This window comes from Mus musculus, chromosome 15 (assembly GCF_000001635.26).
Source record: "Mus musculus strain C57BL/6J chromosome 15, GRCm38.p6 C57BL/6J".
Taxonomy (NCBI): Eukaryota; Metazoa; Chordata; class Mammalia; order Rodentia; family Muridae; genus Mus; species Mus musculus.
The window spans coordinates 51,377,190-51,399,477 of record NC_000081.6 but is presented as its reverse complement, the minus strand read 5'-3'; the positions used below and the strand labels follow the sequence as shown (position 1 = coordinate 51,399,477).

The following is a 22,288-nucleotide window of genomic DNA, read 5'->3' as shown; positions in this document are numbered from 1 at the left end:
GTGTTCTTTCTATACCTTTTGCTTTCCTCCTTCCCCCTTTAGAAACATAATTTCATTTTTGTCATTCTGGTAATTATGACGTTTTTCCTCTGGGTTTTTATATACTTGATCTTTTAGCCTTGATTTGTAGCCATTGGGCTTATTTCCCTTTTACTGAATAACATTGCCTTGCATGTTGCTAAGATTTACAGCAGCTTAATTAATGCTTGTGGAGTAAGTAGAAGCAGTGACTTGATATTCTGTTATCAGTATGAGGGATAACGATGGAGGCAAAAGACAAAAACATTGTCACCAGGACCAAAGAATTAGGAAGAAGAGATGCCTTAAGTCTCCGAGGAAGTCTGAATGAAATTGCTAACTACAGAATCCTTCATATTTATTGTTAATGCTTTGATAAGCATTAATGCAATCATGAGCTGGTATAAACACTGCTTCTATTATTTATGTTATGAAAATATTCTAGTCAATACTTCAGTTACTTATGAATACTCAGTAGGCTTCCCATCATTCCATTCCTGTTTTATTTACTCTGATGCAACTAGAACATTTTTCTTTGGCACAGTAAACTACTACAGTACTACCAAGAACTGAAAGATGGATTGTTGAATAGAAGGAGTGATGTCCGTTTTTTTTTCTTGTCTTGGTGTGCTACTTTGGTCACTGAGACATGTCTACATGAGAGCTTAGGATAGAGTTTGGGTACATGTGATAGTCGACACAGCTCTCATATTTACATGTGTATTTACGTATTGAACTTGTACTTAGAGACTTCACATTTGCTACTCTCTACAAAAGAGAAATATCCAGCTTGTTATAGATCTATAATTTTCCTGGGTTCTCAATATGATCTTGAGTTCATTGAGGCTTAAACTGGATGAATAGTCCCATTTAGTAATTGTTGAAGGATTGGTGATATTTTCTAGTGGGAAATAGACTGAGTTACATATCTCCACACACCAGAAGTGTTTCCGAGAATCAAAAGAAAATTACAAATTAAAAAAGAATAAAATGCTAAAAATAAATGTCGAATGACTGAACCGCCAATTAGCCACAACATCAGGGATGCTCTATTCACTACTGGAATCCTTGGCAGTCTTTAAAAAAAGAAATATTAGTAACTTCAGATTGAAATGGGAAGGGGAAGCGCTCAGAACTGACCATGGTCATGGAGTCCAAATATCTAAGATATTCTAGTGGACATTAGGTCTTATCAGCACCACTTACTTACGATGTTTGTAAGCTATAGAAAAGGATAGAGAAAAACTCCATCACACCAGAATTACCTTTTTTTTTTCTTTCCCTTTTTCTCTTGGCATCCTGATCTCTTTGAAAATTCTCTCCTCTCTACATGTGGAGGAAATACCCTTCCTAACAGCCTGGAGGAATTATGCAATGTACTTTGCATAACTCCCCATGGCCTCAGGTAACAATGTAAATGAACCTTATTAGACAATGTTTTTTTTTTTTTTCAGGACATAGGGGAAAATATTTTTAAATGCTTTATTTTCTTTTGGATTTGGTGTAACTTCTTTCCTTGAACGGAGGTGAGGCACAAGAGAAGGAATTAGGGCATGTTACAATCTGGCTATTTGAGTCAGATGTTAGGGAAAAAAAATTGGCATTTCTGAAGTGGAAAAAGCTAGGTCTTCCTCCTTAAGAATCACAAAAATAACTGCCGAAAACCTTCAAACTTTCCAAGAGAAACTTCTTTAAAAGTTATGTGTAACTAAAAATAGGAGGATTATAATGGAAGTTGGTGTGCATGTGTGTAAAATCCCAGAGCAGCAGAGGCAGCCTGAGCTGCAGACTTGGGGCTTGTGATTTTAAATCTCTCTGCAGATACAAATCTGTTGGCCAGAGGAGCATTTAACCCGATGTGGCCACTTGCATTTTTTCCCTATACAATGGATCTCTTAAATAAATCTCAGTAAAATGAACTCTAGGTTTATCATTTGGCTTCAAGGAAAATCCTTGCAGTCACAGAAAGGAATAATGACAATAGTCCTGAAAGACTGTGGCAAGCTTGGCTCATGACTGTGGTGGCTTTGATCAGTGTAATGCAATCCTGAAGTGGTGGGGACCTTGTCTTTTGGGGCATTTGTGTCTAGACCCAAGATCTTAGCTGTGGTCAGACTTTGAACAAACCCCTAACCCAATGTGACTGTTTGGGGAAGGGGGGGGGGCACTGGGAATAGCAGTACTGAGTCCACCACAACAAAGGATATGTGAGCACTCTTCCCAAATATGCTGGTGACTGAGGCTGGTCCAGGAAGACAGGGGTGGGGGATAAGGGAGTAACTTGCTTGATGTGTATTGGTTTCCCTTTTTGGGTGATCCAATGGCCTTTGCCACTGTGTAGAGGTACAGGCTGTAAAACGCTATGGTTTAGTAAAAGCTACTTAATTATTTACTTCAAGCAGTTAATTTTATATTCTGCATTCCCCCCCCTCCCCATAAAAGAAAATATGCTCACGATTCAAGCCAGAAAGAGCTCCCTCTGCACACACATTTACCTTTAGTGGTGTATGTATGAGGCTTCCAGTGACTTTTGGATAAGATGGCTGCAATTTACACCTCTAGTTTTTCAAAAAGCCTTAACAGGGTTGGCTCTAAAAGATAGATAGCTGAAACAGGAGAGGCAGGCATGTGTTTAGGGGCTGTGTGTTTTCTTTTTGTTCTAATCTTTTTGTTTGTTTGTTTTTAGAAGCAAATATGGCAGTTGTTTTCTAATTGATTTTAATTTGCAGTGAAAGAAGAGCTGAATGGGTGAGTAATAATGTCATTATGCGGAGCTTGAAGCATAAGGTTGGTGCATTAGGGACACATAGTCTTTCTAAGGCTTCTTGACTCATACGCATTCAAACAAAGCAAAACAAAATGCTCAGTTGAAAGGAATGCAAGCCCAGGAAGACTTTAGTGTCACTGCAGATTGATAAAAAGAGTCCTATCGGCCTGCCCCACATACCACAGACTGACCATGAAACCTTAGATTGCTTTTCCATACTGTGCCCTGCCTTGTTTGATTTGTCAGGCCCCTCCTTAGCAAGCATTAAGTCACAGCATTAATCCCTGGCTTGAAACTCTTCCTTCTTTTGTTGTGGCCATTGTCCTTCTGTGCTTAGGCAAGCAGGTTCTGGATGCGAAGTGTCACTCCAGGTTAGGGCCAGCCAAGGAACCAATTTCTGCAAATAAATCATTTGTATCTAATGTAATGATGCGGCTCACACCCAGAATACTCCCAGTTGCCTTGTCTCTCTCTCCAGACTCTTGGGTGCCAGATGATTAAGCCTTGCTTCGAGCAGGGGCTGGAAGCAGCTGCTCCCATATCAAACTTCTTTTGCTCTCAGCCAGTTGCAGCTTTGTCTACACGCAGCTGTGATGTGTGGTACCCACTGGCAGCTCTCGTCTCCACCGACAACCTTTCATTTAGGCGCTCTATAAACTTTTCTTAATATCTGCTTGTTAAGCCGGACAGAATGGCATCAGAACAAAGCTAACCTGGCTGCTGAAGCCCTGGCGGCAGCATCTGTCAGGCCTCTTTGTTTCTCCCTTTGATAAAGTTTTACCTGCCTACTATAATGGAGGGCTGGATGGGTGGTTCTGAGGACTTGGAACAGGAGGCATCCATCCAGTTACAAAAAAAGCTCAAAGTAGGAAGTGGTCCTGGGGTGTAGCCAGAGTTGAGTCATGACTTTCTTCCTCCAAATTATTCTCAGTGAATATCAAATCCAACCTTCCCATCACTGCTTATATAAGTATTGGAAAATTTGAATATAACCTTTAAACTTGGTTACTGAATTTTAAAGTGCTTGAAGCAATGATTCAGGCAGTTGTAGTAAATGGTCACATTTGGCTGAGTTGCGTTTTGGAGAAAATTGCCAGTAAAATGAAGATGTGAGGCTAAAGCTGAATGAAGCAAGAGTTCCTTTCCTTGTGGCTTACTTCCATTTCTAAGAACTAATGTGTGAGATGGTATCATTGGAGATCAGAGTGTTACAGAAGAGCTGCGACAGCCAGCACTGCACGTTCAGGAGCCTATGAAGCCCCTATTCAGTCTTCAGATAGGAGAGAACCCCGTGTAAGGTGAGGCTGGGATGGTTCAACCTAACAGCAGCTCCGATGCTGTGCCTGATGAATGCAGGGAGGCTTCCACCTGTGCTTTCTGCACAGATCTGAGGAAGGCTGGAGAACTGTAGAAGCTCTCTGGAGCGTACAAAGCACAGCTCTTGCCTGAAAAGCCAGTGCACATGGTCTGGTGAGTTGAACCAATAAATGACTAGGTAAAGAAGAGTGATGGTAAATAAGGTCTTTTTGGAAGAGAACCTGGTCAGTGAGTGCAATTTGACAGTTTTCTTCTTTCCTTTCCTTTCCTTTCCCTTTCCCTTTCCCTTTCCCTTTCCCTTTCCCTTTCCCTTTCCCTTTCCCTTTCCCTTTCCCTTTCCCTTTCCCTTTCCCTTTCCCTTTCCCTTTCCCTTTCCCTTTCTTTCTTTCTTTCTTTCTTTCTTTCTTTCTTTCTTTCTTTCTTTCTTTCTTTTTTCGAGATAGTGTTTCTCTGTATAGCCCTGGCTGTCCTGGAATTCACTTTGTAGACCAGGCTGGCCTCAAACTCAGAAATCCCCCTGCCTCTGCCTCCCGAGTGCTGGGATTAAAGGCATGCGCAACCACCGCCCAGCTTTCGCCTTTAATATTTTGGAGGGAACATCTGCCCGCCTATTCCCCTGACCTAGCAAAAACAAAATAACATTTTGCCTGATCCATCATTAGTGCACACCTACCTTTCTTTACAATTGAATTTATTTTCACCTATGTGAACGCTGGTGCTAGGTCTGAAATAATGTCTGTGACCATCTCTGCCTCCGCCCTTAAAACCTAACTAGTGTAGAGTACAGGAAAATGTCTGTGAATGTCGTTGCCACTACCTACCTGGCAGAGGGCAGCAAATGAAGCAGAAATCTCTGAGTTCTATTTTTATCTATGTAAGAGCTCCTTAATATATAGTATACATTTGCAAAGCAGAAAAAGAATTAACAGATGAACGGTGGTTTGCCGTGTTAGAAACAATGTTGTGGCATGATATTAGTTTAACTCAGTTAAGGTCAGTTTCAAGTTAAAGAGCAAAAGGATGAGCTGCTTGCTTCTCTGCTCCCCCACACCCTAACTTTCCTCCTAAGCTATGTCCGAGGGAGGATTCCCATCTCCAGACTTTTCTCCTTATAAGGCCCGATCTCTGCCATTAAGAAGTCTGCCTAGAGATTGGACGACTTCAAGCACTAATTCTGTCTCCTGCTCTGTGCTCACTGGCAACAACCATGCCAAGGTCCAGAAGGAGAATCTGGTGGGTGTGTCCTAATAGGAGACAGTGTTCCTACTCTAATTGCCATAAAATCTTTGAAGGCATTGTCTGGTGGATCTAAGAAGACTGATCCTGAAGGTGTGAGGTCAGAGCTGCAAGTCTGGAGCTCAGAGTTTTAAGTTTTAGATTGGCAGTGACTCACAGAAGGGCCGCAGGCACACCTACTCATCTTCTCAGAGTGCTTCAAAACCTAGAAAAATTAACACAGATCCTGACATGGGTATTTTATGGTTTGGAAATTAATAGTCAAGACTGTTCAGGTGACAATAGACAACTCTAAGCGCTAAGGTTTGATCCGGTTGAAGTCTCTGTGAAGTTTTCCTTGGCTCCTTTGTTCTTTCCAAATCTGGGCTTCCCTCTTTGGAGGTCTTTAAATCCATAGTAAGGAAATTCAAATTCCCTTGAAGTTTTGGTCGAATCTTGGCAAAGACAGATGATTCCCTTTAAGACTGTGTCATATGGTGGTTTTGCAAAAGAAATCTTCTTACCTACCGCAAAGATGCCCCCACCCCTTACTCCCTCACCCCCTGCCACTACCATCCTATAAGACCAGATGCCATGCACCATGAGAAAAGACTTCTGTGGTGGGACCACATTGTCTCTGAAGCCATCTGGGTAAAACCCTCCTTGTAGTCTTTGGTCTTGGAAGAGCTATGGAGTGAACCAAAAAGCATCATAAAGACATCGTCCTTTGTTGATGTTCTTCTTCCATGTCTGATGAAACAGCCCTTTTGGGGATAAAAACGTCAAGATGAAAAATGACATGTCAATAAATAGAAATTGAATGAATGTGTTAGCATTAATTCGTTACATTCTACATATGCTCCTCTGAAGAAGTAGCGTTTATATTCAGGCCCAGCTGCAGGCTTCCAGTATGGTAAAATGGGAAGGGACCCAAGAGAGATTGATGCAGCAGCCCCACATGGCTCCCATCCCACTCACTGCTGCCTTGCAGTGCATACTTCTTTCATTGGAAGGCTGTGCCATGGCTAAGTGTTACAGGCCTCGGTGTACTTTGGCCTCTGCTCCCTCTCTTCCATATTTGAGCTCTCTTGGGTGCTGAAGCACATTTCTGTCTCATCTACTTAACTTTGCTGTTAAGTCCCTGCCACCATGCCTGTCTCTTTAGCTTGCTACATTTTACACTTGTTTGCCAGTGGCTGTGAAAAGAAATGACAGCAGAATCTCTCAGGGACTTGGCTCTCATCCAGCATGGAAAACATACTGAGTTGATGTCTCCCAGAGCCTGTCTTTAACTCAGGTGTCCCCATTTCATTGGGCTCCGCAGATTTCCTACATCTGTGGTGTATGACATTGTAAAGACTTTGACTTGGAGACCTGTTTCCCCCCCCTTATGCATCCCCATTCCACGTTTAAGCCAAGGAGCCTATCCATCAGGTCTCAGACTGAAAAAGTACAGATTATTTCAGTCCTGCTTTTAGCAGTGCCCTGTGGAATAAGACACCTCCTGCTCAATGTTCCTTCTATTGCTCTTAAGGTGTGAACAGACAACCAAGATTTATGAGCTGACAGCCATGCTGTGTGAACACTTAGAATGGATGAGTGGGCTTTTGTTTCTAGTTTGGTCTGAGAAGGAAGTAATGAAACAAAAGAATCCCATCTTTTAAAAATTCACGCACAGAGTATTTTATTTCTCCTGCAAATAGCTACTGCTCTTCTACTCTTATGTTCCAGGTTACTATTGAACTAGTTGCTACTGAATCTTTTCTAGAGAGTAAACCCTGTGCTAACCATGAGGCCCCCAACCCTTTAGAGGGAGTGTTGTGATTATATCCATTGAATGAAGAGGAAGTGAAGCCTTCAAGGGGTTAGGGAATTTTATACAAACAGGATCTGAATGCATGATATCCTGCTAAAATATGAATTCCTATGATTGATGTGATACTACACTCATTGGAAAAAAAAGACTTCTTGCTAAACACAGTGGGAGGTATATGACTCAAATCCTGATCTCCAAATGTTATTGATACTAAAAGAAGCAGGGCCTTAGTGCAATGTTGTCTAACAGAGATAGAATATTGTACATATCAAATGTCTCTGTGTTTCAGAATCCTCATTTTTAGATAATTTCTCCTGGTTATTTCTCCTGGTTATTGTAAATGGGGGTTAGGTATTCTAAAATATAAGTAAGATAGCTGGGATAGCACTTGATGACCTGAGAACTGTCAACTGTTTATTAGTGTTTTCTTTTTAAAATGTTCACTACTTATTAGTAGTAATGGTTATTGTGAAATTTCTATATAGTAAACCTACTGTTAATCTCACCACCATCTATGTGGAATATAATATACCGTCCATGTTCTCTTCTATATTTTCAATTGAGTGAAACTAGCTCACACAAATGATCTGCCAGTTAGGACATGAGATTTCTGTAGAGTGATTCTTTGATGTGAGACATAATAAAATACCAAGTTAAGAAAAAACTCTAACTCCTCTGGAAAGAAATTGAGTGTTATCCATGGTGGAGGGAGCAGAGACTGTCATAGGCAGCAGAGTGAAAGCTCATTTGGAGTAGCTGAGGGGGAGAAAGACTCACAGCAGGCATCTCAGGGATTTCATGACTCATGTCTTCTACTGGGGATGGAGGCAATCATATCTCCCTTACTCCTCCAGAGCGTTGCAGATAGTCACGAAAGCTTGTCAGTGGGTTAACCTGTTCTCTGTGTTACCAGGGATGAAGGCAATTATATTTTCTTTGCTTCTCTACTGGCCATAAAAGTAGTCATGAAAGCTTGTCAGTAGGTTAGTTAACATTTTTTTTTTCTGTAGTTGTGAAAAAGAAGAAAGTAGGAGAAAGGGTCTCTCAGGATCTGCTGTCCCCAGAATGGACAGCTAGAGCCCTTTCATTTTGTATTGAGAATCAAGTCCGCTGCCTGAAGGGTAGAAATCAATTTTCCCTGGCATTTTTGTTCAGAGAATATGTGTATGAACACAGAGAAATATGTATAAACATGGTTTATCTAGGAAGAAATGGAAGCCTGCACACGTGTTATGGATATATTGAAAGATGCAAATTTGAGAAAAATACTCTCCATTTTTATAAAAATACAAATGGATTCTGTTCTGCGTTTCTTCAGAGACGTCCCTAATCCATCCTTAACCCATAGCAATGCTAATCCTGCAAAAATTCAACTAAGTGAAAACTGAAAATTAATGTAGCTATTTGATTGAGATGGGAGAAAAACAGACCAGAAGATACGAATGTGACTTGGCAGCTCTTCTTAGAAGATGTTGAGAGTCTGAGTCTACTAACGTGTCATGCCACGGACTATGACCAAATTGTGAAGATGAAGGTGTGATTACTGTCCTTTCTTCTTAGATCCCATTTGTTACATGTCTCCTTAATCTTTAATCCTGTAAAGACAATTCATAGAGTCAGGGCTACCTGAATAAGAAGCAGAAATAACTACACCAAAAGTGCCCAGTCTTTTCTTTCTAAAGTCCTACGCACTCTGAAATGGTCTTCCTTTTAAGATTGCAAAAAATAATTCAGTTGCCTCCCATCACTATCCATGGAAGGGGACCATTCTCCACCTCCCACGGCTTTCTTTGTTTGGAACTGTTCACTCTTGGCAGTAATATTCTTAAACCAGGGAAGAATGAAGAAATTTCACTGTCTTGGTAAAATTACCTCATTTAGGAATAATTGGTATTCACAGAAGAGATGCACATTTTCATCCACCTAGTAATGAACAAATTAACAAGACACCTACTGAGTTGTGTTAACACAATTGCCAAATGTAAAAGGAACTAATTACTAACCACTTCATCCAGACAAACTCAAAACTGCATTCCTAATGGGCTTTGTGGCTGACTTGATGGAGACTATGGAGAAAAGAAATGAACAGGTGCTTGGTGATCAAAGTCTGTCCTTGGTGATTATTCTGGAAAAGGTACTCGCTCTTCAAGATTACAGAGACTGCATCTAGCCTGTCTTCCATGGGGTGAAGAAGTCTACAATATTTGTTCTTTCTTTTCAGAGATAATTGTGGATCATCCATATAATAGCATTTGAAGCATGTGCAGATGGAGTTTAGAAATAGTCATCTTTTATGTAAAGATTTAGGGAGCAAACTTATGTAACTATTGGGTCAGCTAGGCACATTCACAAAGCCCTGATGCCTAAAATAATTTCATCCAGGGGACAACTGATAAAGATGAAAGCAGGATTCTCACATAAATGGTGCATTTTGGTATTTATTCAACTCAATCAGGCTGGTTATTATTTTTCCAGATTCTTATTTGACTCGTCTTTAGAGATAAGATATAATTGCATACGATAGATTTATTTTACTTTGAACTGACAATAAACTTGTGGAATTTTTTTATTTAATTTTAGGATTACTTAGGTTAAATCAAACACTTTAGTAATTTAAAAAAGAATGGGTGGCGTAGGATAATGAACAAGGTCTATCGACCCATGTATCCCTCCCTCCATCTAGCAAATATTACTGGCTTCCGACTAGGTGTTAAGGAATTCTAAAATAAACAGAGACAAATAAACTCTCTACTCTTAAAAACACAAATTCTGGAACATATGACAGGTAAAGGAATAACAATGAAGAAAGGGAATGAAAAAGATGATGTCAGAGACTAATAACTGGGCTGAAATCCAAGGAAGAGGCGGTGTATGAAAGAGGCATGGAATGGAGAATGGGAAGTAGTCTGCCACTTTAACCAATTTGCACAGGTATGGTGGTCTGTCAATGTTTCCACTACCTTGACGTGGTCCCTGTATAAGTCTGTCTATGTTTTTTTGTTCAATGGAATAAGTTGGTTATAACTCAGTATCAAAGACAAAACTACACAGACAGTTAGCTCTCATTGTATAAATACACATACATTTTAGGGACTTGGAAGGAATGGAAACTTGTATAAAGGCTTAGCTATATAGTATCTCCTAGTAATGTCGGAAGGTATACCCATAAATTCTTGCCCACATGATTGCCTAAACATGGGCTGAATAAGGATAACAGCAATAAATATGCTAGCAAGGATGAACAAAAGCTGCAAGCCAAGACACAGAGTAAAGGCAACAGGAAAATGCTGAGAAGCTGAGAAACTGTCTTCCTCAGGAAAAAGCCTGTAAATTGGTTATCCTATACCACAGACTGAGCCCTAAAAATATGCATACAAATGACATTACATAAGCTATCTATCTATCTATCTATCTATCTATCTATCTATCTATCTATCTATCTATCTATCTATCTACCTATCTATCTATCTATCATGGTAGGAATTAGTAAAAAAGACCCAAGAACTTATAACAGAGCATGGAGAATGGTTTAGAGAAAAGAAAAGTAACAAGAGAGTAGTGGTACTGAACCATCCTAGGCCACAGCATGAAACCTTGTCTCAGAAAACCAACTAACCAATAGTACTATTTGTTTCCTGGGTGATTTGGTATGTGAATGAATTATTCAGTGATTAAAGTAAATGAAACTATGCTCTTGGAAATTATTTCAAACATTAGGGAGTCACGTCAAGGTATGGCTGGAAACCACAATATCATACACACCTAACTCATCATATAATTTTTTCAAAGTATGGGTATAAAAAGACATTGGAAACTTTCTCAGGATTGGTCTCATATGAAGGATGTGTTTTTTCAGTAGGTGTGCACTGGAAGAGTTTTGAATTCTCCTTCTAAGATCAGGCAGAGCACCTTCTGTAGCTGGGACCACCAGAAATCAGGCAACCAGAAGAACATTTTCTTTGGGGTAAAGGAGAGAGATTAAAGCAAGAGAAATGGAGTCACTTAGAAAACCACTTAGTAAGTTGGTAAAGATGATGAGGTGAGATAAAGAGCAATTGACCAGGTTTGAAATATCTGGTGGGTGGCTTCGGACAACCTATTTTCTTCCCTAAAGCGAAGCTCTGAAAATACAGAGAGTATTTCATGGCAATGTTGAGTTTAGAAAAAAGGACAAAGTTTTTTTTAAGGTGGGTACCCTCTCTCTTTATACACACCTACCAGAGGTTCATGATGTACCCAGGAATTAAGAGACTAGGAAAGACCCAAAAGATAAAATTCATATATCATTGGGTTTCCCAAAAATGCAATTTTTGGTTAAAGAAAGCTATGATTTGAAATGTTTATTAAACTATAAACCTTGATAAGAGTTTTAATGTTAATAGATTCTCTTATAACACTTGGAAAACGTGGTGAATTTGAGCTGTGTTGGTCCATGACTTCAATACCAGTACTGGAGAGACAGAGGTATGGGGATCTCTGAGATCAAGGTCAGCCTGGTCTACAGAGCCCTACTAAAAATACTTGCTTCATTGGATTTAGAAGCAAACAATTTGCAAACTTTCCCTTATGATCACGGTTGACATATTTTGAAAACAATTTTTTTTCTGACAAATATAGGGTTAGGATGCTGAGGAGAAATATGATTTTATTATTCTGTTTAGAACTTCACAGTTGGGTTTTCTCTACAGAGAACATGTATGCAGTCTCTAATCACATATCCTTTACAAGTGCTTCTTCACATTTTACAAAGTCCGGGGCCTCTTTATTAGAGGATTATTATGAGTTCATTTCATCACTTTTTTTTTTTTTAGACAGGCTTTCTCTTTGTAGCTCTGGCTGTCTTGGAACTTGCTCTGTATACCAGGCTGATCATGAACTTAGAGACTCAACTGCCTCTCCTTCTCCAGTGCTGGGATTAAAGTTGTGTGCCACCACAGCCAGACAATCTGCCACTTTTAAAAAGCATTTGCAAAACACATGAAACTCAAAAAGAATGAAGACCAAAGTGTGGACACTTTGCCCCTTCTTAGAATTGGGAACAAAACACCCATGGAAGGAGTTACAGAGACAAAGTTTGGAGCTGAGACGAAAGGATGGACCATCTAGAGACTGCCATACTCGGGGATCCATCCCATAACCAACCTCCAAACGCTGACACCATTGCATACACCAGCAAGATTTTGCTGAAAGGACCCTGATATAGCTGTCTCTTGTGAGGCCTGGTCTGGCTGGGGCCTGCCAAACACAGCAGTGGATGCTCACAGTCAGCTATTGGATAGAACACAGGGCCCCCAATGGAGGAGCTAGAGAAAGTACCCAAGGAGCTAAAGGGATCTGCAACCCTATAGGTGGAACAACAATATGAACTAACCAGTACCCCCAGGAGCTCGTGTCTCTAGCTGCATATGTATCAAAAGATGGCCTAGTCGGCCATCACTGGGAAGAGAGACCCCTTGGTCTTGCAAACTTTATATGCCTCAGTAAGGGGGAACTCCAGGGCCAAAAAGTGGGAGTGGGTGGGTAGGGGAGTGAGGGGGGGTTCTGGAGGACTTTTGGGATAGCATTTGAAATGTAAATGAAGAAAATACCTAATTAAAAAAATAAATTAAAAAAAAAAGTTTTATAAGGGGATCTATTCACATTAAGACTCTTATCAAGACTGACACTTTCCTAGATGCTTCAAAGCCTAGCCTCCTCCAACCCAAAATTATATATTTTTGAAAACCAAAGATATTTGAATTCTTGCCTTTTGGTAGGTTTTTTGTCTTTTGGTGCTTTTCCTGAGATGGTGTTGTGCTGCTTCTGATTCACGCCCTTAAAAGTACGTGCAGAGATTTAGGTCTGAGGAATATATGCACCAGACGGACGTCTTTATGCTGGTGAAGTTTTCTGTTTTCCATGGTGCCTTATGCCACTAGTGCCGCTAAAACAAAATGCCACCAGCTACACAGCAGATGCAAAAACAAGTGAATTTCTCATAGTTTCAGGGTTGGAACATCTTTGAATAAAGTGCCGATGTATTAGTTTCTGAAGTGGCCAGCTTTCTGCCTCATAAACAGCTCTTCTTGCTGGTGTTTTTAAGGGTGAAGAAAACTGTTTCTTGTCATAAGGATTTTGCCCTCTGATCTAATTAACACTGAAAACTGCATCTACCTCATACTCCCCAGAGGTGGTGAGATTTGAACTTGTGAATTTGGGGAGAGCATGAACATGCAGTTCATCAGCCTCTGAAGTCTGTTGGTTTTACCACTTGCCCATGAGTCCCCTTCTTTTCCTTCATTTTTTTTCTGACTGACCATTATTATACTTTTAGTTTTATCTATCTATCTATCTATCTATCTATCTATCTATCTATCTATCTATCTATCTATCTTGGTCTTTTCGAGACAGGGTTTCTCTGTGTAGCTCTGGCTGTCCTGGAACTCACACTGTAGAACAGGCTGGCCTCAAAACTCAGAAATCTGCCTGCCTCTGCCTCCCAAGTGCTGTGATTAAAGGTGTGCACCACCATTGCCTGGCAATATATAAATAATAGTATCATCAGTAGGCTCTTTCTCATGGCATGGGTCTCCGTCTGGGCCAGTTGTTGGTTAGCCTTTCTCTCAATTTCTGCTCCATCTTTACCCCTGCACTTGTAGGCAGGACAAAATGTAGGTGGAAGGTTTGGTGGCTGAGTTGGTATCCCAGTGCCTCCATTGAAAGTCTTTTCTGATTACTGGAGATAGCCATTTCAGGTTTCATATCTTCCACTGCTAGGAGTCCTACCTAGGGTCAACCTTATAGATTTCTGGGAGTTTCCATTGTCCTAGATTTTCAGCTTGTTCCAGAGATGTTCCCCCCTCCACGATTCTAGTTCCCTCTCCAAGTATTCTATCTTTTCCCTACTACCCTGCCCCCCACATCCTGTTCTCCTCCCTGGCCCCTCCTCCCTCCAATTCCTTCTCTCCACCTACCCCTCATTGTCTATTCCATTTCTTTTACTCAATGAGGTTCATGTGTCCTCCTTAACTCCCCACTTGGGCCCTCCTTATTACTTAGCTTCTTTGGGTCCTGTCATCTGAGAGGTATCACCCAACAACTGGTGGAAACAGATGCAGAGACACACACCAAACTTTAGGTGGAGTTTGGAGGAGGGAGAAGAAGGATTGAAGAAGCCAGAGGGATCAAGGGCACCACAAGAAAATCTACAGAATCAATTAACCTAGGCCTATAGGGGCCCACAGACACTGAACCACCAAACAAAAAACATGTATGGGACAGGCCTCGGCCCTCTGCACAGATGTAACAGTTATGCATCTCCGTGTCCTTGTAGGACTCCCCTGTTGTCTGACTTTGGACCTAACTGGACTGCCATGTCTAGCCATAATGCAAGAAAATGCACAGAGTCCTACTACAACTTGATATCCCAAGGCAGATTGGTATCCATGAGAAGCCTGCCCTTTTCTGAGGAGAACAGGAGAAATCAATGATGGGCAGACAAGAGGTAAGAGAGAGAGAGACTGTGAGGAAGGAAGGAAGGAAGGAAGGAAGGAAGGAAGGAAGGAAGGAAGGAAGGAAGGAAGAGGAAGCTGTGATCGACCAGGGTGTAAAGCAAGTAAATAAATAATAAAACATGGCTTCTGGCATAGAGTTGATAGATGGTTAATGAATGAAAGCATAGTAAAAAAATCAAGACTGGAGAGGCAGAGTAGACAGGAGGGAAGGAAAGAAAGTTGAAAGATGTCGTCTCATATTCCTTTACTACTGTAATCTTTTGTGTTGTTGCCTCCACCTTTCAAAAACAGCATCTCCACAGGTTAACTCCTTCGAGGCTTCTCCTTGCTTTTCATCCAATAATTCCACAGCATCTGCTTTTGAAGTTGGGGTGGGGCACTTCCTCCCAGAGATACTTTGAGATTAGCTAAAGGTGAATAATTGCTATGCTAGTACTTTTAGAGAGTTTCTGTTCCAGAAACATATATGTTGGAATTTTTATTCTATCGTTTGGCTTGAAGCACACTGTGTAGTTTTCACAGGAGGACATTTGCTCCGGGGGTGAGTTTGACATTGATAAGATTTAATTTCACACCCAATGTAACAGGTTGAAGAGCATCAGTCCTTTGTTGACCTTAAGTTTTCTCTGTTGTTTGGTGTCTTTTGGTTGCCAGACTCTCTTTCCTAGTTTTCTCTGCCAAAATTGGCAGGCAAGCAGATTTTCAAAAAAAAAAAAATTAGGCAGAAGATATGATTTTTTCCGTAGCATATGATGCAAAAATGGAAATAAAAACCATGAAAGTGCTACAGTATCTTTATCCAAATGCAAGGGCTATGGAAGGTTGGCAAGAAGATAACTGTGTATCTGTGTGAAGAAGGTTATGACTACATTTAGATAAACAAAATCTGCTAAGATCATGTTCGCTGCTAAGACGCTATCCTTAATGATAAACAGCATAGAGGGATTTGATGAAGGAAAAAGATGAAGAGGAGTTGTTTGTAGCAGTCTCATGACAATGGTGACGAGACATTATCTGGAGAAAAACTCTGTATCTAGTTGAATTGTGGTTTGGGGATAGTAGAATGAAAAGCTGAACGGTGTATCTTGCCTGCTTTCATGATGCTTCCAGCTTGGGGATAGATAACTACATTCTTTGGTTTAAAAAAATGGATATTATTAAGTTTTATTTGTTTCAACCCATTTTAACACTTTTTAAAATTTGTTTGTGCCCTCAATATTTCAACGTGGGGATTCTTGAAAAGGCACATGAATATAAGAAATGGATACGGTTTAGTTTAATCAGTTAGGTAAGACATCAGAATATTCACAGATCACAAAGCTAAGGTCCAAGTATTGTTAAATGGTTAATCATTCGGTATGATTTTAAGATGAGGAGGCAGATCTGAAAAATTAACTGGGAAAGACAATGAATATACATGGTGAGAAGGTAAAAGAGGCAGACTTCTTACCTGGCCATCCCCTGTATCAGCTGCTGATACTGGGATCTTCCATGGATATCTTTCACAATAATTAATTTCCCCTCCATACATTTAATGAGTCTCTAGATTTTATTGATTTCTCTCCTTAAAATCAATGTGACCAATGTGCTTTGTTCTCATTGAATCAACTGGAGGGAGAATGATATCACTTCATAGCTGAGATTCTTTTCTCTGTCTCCCTTGTTTCTAGATTGTTCTATCTCCACCAGACCTTTGTAGGGCTTGCTATCAGAAATTATGAATCTCTGTTTCCTATAATGTGGTTTCCCTCCACTTTAGCATGGCTTGTGTGCTCCCACAATTCACCTCCTACCTTTCCTTCGTACTGCTCTTTAAAACCACTATTTTTTTTAACATGGAAATGACATGATGAAAGAGAAATATGGATTCTGTGATTCTTTGTAAGAAAGACAGAATAAAATGACCAATTTTCTCTGACCTTAGCTGACATGAAGATGAGCATTAGAATTGTTACCAAATGTGGGCATGACTTTGGGCAATTTATTTTGTCCCCATCTCAGAAATTTCTGAAGAGGAAAAAAATGTAATACTATTAGCAAAATATCTAGTCAGTCTCCTAGATCACAATGTATGTATACACAATGAATAGTTATTTCTCCTTCCCCGACAAATGCACTGCTTTCCAATTCCAATTTGAGAATTTATATTAAAAGTCTAAGTCATAGTAAAAGAGGAGAAATGTCAACTGGCAGACTTTGAAGGAGATTGAAATTTTGTTAAATAAGATAGTTATTTCTCTTTAGTTTAGGAAGTGGAAATTTGTTGTGTCTCATGTGAAGAAATATTTCAGATTTTCTGTAGACAAAATGCTCTGATTTGTATAAAAATTGAATAGATTAAAGCCAAGAATTTGCTGTCTCTTACAAAACTACTCTTAATATATCATAAAATTTGCCAGAGCATTCAAGTCTCTGGGATGCACGGAAAATATATGAGTAGCATTTTTGCTCTCGTTTTATTCATTTGGTGTGACATCAATGTTCGCTAAAATTAAGAGATGATATGACACAGGTTCAGACAGGGACCAATGCTTTAGGAGTTAGTGATAGAAATGACTTTCTAGAAGTCAATCCAACACTTGTGACAATCGTATTGGTTATTTTTTTCAGGCCTTTAGTGTCTTATGGCAAAATATAGAAATAATTCTGACAGTTCTGGCAAGCTCTGTCCTAAGTTCTAGTTAGGTGTTTGAGTCTCATGACAGTTTATCTCTAGTTTATCAAAGTAGAGAAATGCAGAGGTAGAGACATCTGTTCACAGTTAATTCATCAGGGATACAGGCAAGAATACATTTACTTATTTGGAAACTATTTACTTTGCACTTTTTCAGATATCTGGTATTATCCTCAGTAATGGGAACAGTCTGGTATGAACAACTGAGATATATTTTCTTCTGTCATGAGTCTGGAATCTACTTCTAGATATCAGAGCAAGTGCCCTCAAGGTCTAATGGAGTAGCCATCTGCACACTGCTTAGAATGCAGCCTGACATGCCACATGCCCTGGTATGGTTTCTGTTTATGTTATTAAGTCCTATCAAATGATGGAAAACCACTGTGGATCTCAGAACTTAAAAATTCTCCTGTGTAGCTCAAGAATTTTAAGCCAGAACATTCACATGAGAGCCAAGACTATGATATAACTATCTAAGTTGTTTGGCTCTTGGAAGACAAGCCTAGAAGATGACTTTCGGGGTTATTGTGTATTGTTAAGGCCAGCTTTGAGATTAGATTGTGGTTGGTTTGCATTCTAGTGTTGCCTTTGGACAAGTCCCTTAAACTTTCAGTGAAAAAAAAATAATAGGCACCATCTCAGAATTATGATAAAAGTAAAATAAGATGCTAGATGTACAGGACAAGCATGCTACTTTGCGAGTGAGAATAGCAGTAGTCTCTTACTGGGGTGATAATTGTGAGGCCAACAATCAAGGATTATATAATGGGGTACTTTATACAGAATTGGCATATACATTATTTCTTCCCCTCTTCTTCCCCTCTAAAGGCCAGTTGCCTGATATTGAACTCTTCCCTACTCTACAACTTTCTTTCACCTAAAAAATTAAAGAACACTTATTATATTTTAATTTTTATGTATATACACACACATATGTATATATATATATATATATATATATATATATATATATATATATATATATATGCCTATGTGGATTGAGTATTGAGTACTGGCATAGTCTAGAAGAAGGCATCAGATCAGATCCCCTGGAGCTGGAGTTACAGACAGCTGAGAGCTGCTAGACATAGGTGCTGGGAACTAAAGAAGAAGCAAGTATTCTTAACCATGGACTTGTCTTTCTATCCCCCCAGAAGTCTATTTTAAGACTCAGTAGATGGTCTATTGGATAAAGTGTTGACCATTTACCAGAATTCAAAGTTTGTATCACATGAATCCACAGTAGTTATACATGGGCATGATAGATAACCTGTAATTCCAGGATTTAGAGGGCAGAGACAGAGCTCCAATGGAAATAGGATTAGCTTTAGAGATAGAAGTTCATAAGAGCCAAATGAATAGGTAGCTTGACTAGTTCTCTAAGCAAGGTCTAGGTTTGGCATAGAGATTCTATTCTGAAAAATAAGGCAGTGAGCAACTGAGGACTTATAATGTCAGCTTTAGGCCTCCACATGCATGCAGTGGAACTCATACACATGAGAACATGCGCACACAGAAAGATCAAAGAATTTGCTGTGAGATTGTGTCTCATAGTAATATCAGAAGTCACACCAACAGAGTCTCATCAATTTGCAAAACATACAAATGTTAAAATATTTTATTTGTAGTGTACAAATAATTATGAATTTATGATGTGTGGTGTGATATTTCTCCATCAGTACTTACTGTGTAATGAGTATCAGACCATTATGTCTTGACACAAAGAAGCAAGGCAACCCACAGTTCTATTCAGTTATGATGTCTATGAACTACATCAATGACTAGTATGACACAATAACTATAAAGATACAGTACTAGCATGTACAACTTGGCAGTAGCCAACAGGTTTCTTATTGGACTGAAGACCTGCTCAACAAAAGGAAAACCATGCCTGATACCTGGAACTTAGCTATCTATTCAGGGCTGGTGAAGACATGGTTATTGGAAGTACCTACAGTCATTGATTTGCTAAACTACCATACTCCCTAACAAAAATCTGTAAATATTTGTTTCTATCCCTGCAGATAAGTGTAGTCTTCATGTCTCACCAAGGAAAACTCCTTTGGCAACAGATAGAGACCATTACAGAGAGCTACAACCAATCAAAATGCAGAGTTGTGGAGTCCAGTGACAATGGATATACCTGTAATATAGCCACACACTGAAGGCTCAGGGAAGAAGTAGAAGAAGGTGCAGAAAGATTGTAAGGGCTTAAATATCACAGAAATTGCTATGAGATTGTGTCTCCCAGTAATGTCAGGAACCATACCCACAGAGTCTCACCAACACGACTGCTGTCATAGGAATTCAAAAAGGATGGTAATAGTAGACATGCCAAAGGCAACATGGAAAGTCCACAAGACTTCAAGCATACAAAAAGACTTATAGGCATCAGAGGAAAGCTAGGAGGGTGAGATATTATCTTTCCCAGAGGAGAGTACATCAATGGTAAGGGTCAGTCCTGAAAACATACAAATAATGTTATGAGGAAAGAACATGTTATATTTTAATATATATGTGTATATACATATTGATATAGTCATATAATAATAATTAAAAATTAATTGAGGATTATTATATATTATTATGATAATGATAATTGGTGAAAAAAGCCATGTATTTGAAGATCATGAAGGGGTAAATGGGAGGGTTCAGAGAGAGGAAAGGGAAGGGAAAATATTGTAATTATATTCTAATCTCAAAAATAAAGACACTTTATTTATTTATTATTTTACACTCCACATTTTATTTCCCTCTACCTCCCTATCCACCCTCTGACTGCTCCACATTCTATACCTCTTCCCCACCCCCTGTCTCCACGTGGATGTCCCCACCCGGCACCCCATCTGACCTTTAAACTCCCTGGGCCTTCAGTCTCTTGAGGGTTAAATGAATCATCTCTGAATGAACACAGACCTGACAATCCTCTATTGTATGAGTGTTGGGGGCCTCATATAAGCTGGTGGATGCTGCCTGTTTGGTGAGAGATCAAACAGAGATCATACAGTGGTGAGAGATCTTGGGGATCCAGATTAAATGAGACTTCTGGTCCTCCTACAGGATTTCACTTCTCCTCAGCTTCTTTTAGCTTTCCCTAATTCAACAACAGGGGTCAGCTGCTTCTGTCCACTGGTTGAGTGCAAATACCTGCATCTAACTCTTTCAGCTGCTTGTAGGGTATTTCGGAGGGCAGTCATGATTGTTTCCATTTTGTGAGCGCTCCATAGCCTCAGTAATAGTGTCAGGTCTTGGGACCTCCTTCCCTTGAACTGGATCCCAATTTGGGCTTGAGCTGAACCTTCTTTTCCTCAGGCTCTTCTCTATTCCATCCTTGCAGTTCTTTCAGACAGGAAAAGTTATGAGTCAGAGTTTGTCTGTGGGATGGCAACCCCCTCCCTCACTTGATGCCCTGTTTTTCTTCTGGAAGTGGGCTCTACAAGTTCCCTCTCTCCACTGTAGGGCATTTCATCTAAGATTCCTCTCTTTGAGTCTTGGGAGTCTCTCACCTCCTAGGTCTCTCGTGCATTCTGAGGGGGAGAGTGTCCCCTTACTCTCCTATTCCTGAGGTTGCCTGTTTCCTTTCTTTCTCCTGGCCCTAAGGACTTTCCCCTCTCCTAATACCAGATCAGGTTCCCCTTCCCCCTCCCCCACTCCCTCACTGGCCTGTCCACTTTCCCTCCTAGGTCCCTCCCTCCCTCCCTCCCTCCCTCCCTCTCTCCCTCCCTCCCCACTTGTGATTGCATTCTTCTCCCTCTCAAGTAGGACTGAGGTGTCCTCACTTGGGCACTTCAGCTTGTTGAATTTTTTGAGTTCTGTGGACTGTACCTTGGGTATGCCGTCTTTTTTTTTTCTAACATCCACTTATTAGTGAGTACATACCATGCATATAGTTTTGGATCTGAGTTACCTCACTCAGGATGATATTTTCTAGTTACATCCATGTGCCTGCAAAACTCAGGATGTCCTCATTCTTAATAGCTGAGTAGTATTCCATTGTGCAAATGAACCACATTTTCTGTATCCATTCTTCTGCCTAGGGACATCTGGGTTGTTTCCAGCTTTTGGCTATCACAAATAAGGTCACTATGAACATAGTGGAACATGTGCCTCTGTGACATGGTGGGACATATTCCCAAGAGTGGCATAGCTGGGTCTTTAGGTAGATCTATTTCCAATTTTCTGAGGAACCTGCAGATTGATTTTGAGAGTGGTTGTACTAGTTTGCAATCCTACCAGCGATGGAGGGGTAGTCCTCTTTCTCCACATCCTCTCCAACATGTGTTGTCACCTGTGGTTTTGATCTTAGCCATTCTGATTAGTGTAGGGTGGAATCTCAGAGTCACTTTGATTTGCATTTCTCTGATCACTAAGGACTTTGAACATTTCTTTAGGTGCTTCTCAACCATTCCTCAGTTGTGAAATCTTGGTTTAGTTCTATACCCCATTTTTTGATTAGGTTGTTTGGTTTTTGGGTGATTAGCTTCTTGAGTTCCTTGTATATTTTGGTTATTTGCCCTTTATTGGATGTGGGGTTAGCCTTCCTTAACAAAAATGATAAACAGGCTAAGATAGAAATTAGAGAAACAACTCCCTTCACAATAGCCATGGAAAATATAAAATATCTTGGGGTAACTCTAACCAAAGAAGTGAAACACCTGTATGACAATAACTTCAAGTCTCTCAAGAAAGAAATCGAAGAAGATCTCAGAAAATGGAGAGATCTCCTATGCTCATGTATTAGAAGAATTAACATAGTAAAAATGGCCATCCTACCAAAGGCAATCTATATATTCAATGCAATCCCCATCAAAATCCCAACACATGGAGAGGCATGGAAAGAGCATTTCTCAAATTCATTTGGAAAAGCAAAAACCCTGAATAGCTAAAACAATTCTTAACAATAAAAGAATGGCTTGGGAAATTTCCATCCCTGACCTCAAGCTTTACTATAGAGCAATAGTGATAAAAACTGTATGGTATTTGTACAG

At 40.0% G+C, this 22,288-nt stretch overlaps 1 long non-coding RNA gene across 1 annotated transcript in view; it reads left to right on the top strand.

The window, feature by feature from the left end:
* Window positions 1–3,867: 3,867 nt before the first annotated feature.
* Gm19303 (predicted gene, 19303) overlaps window positions 3,868–22,288 on the top strand; it is a 163,971-nt gene continuing 145,550 nt past the window's right edge. Inside the window, exon 1 of the long non-coding RNA NR_045092.1 lies at window positions 3,868–4,083. This is a non-coding gene — a long non-coding RNA (predicted gene, 19303). The remainder of the gene's footprint in view (window positions 4,084–22,288) is intronic.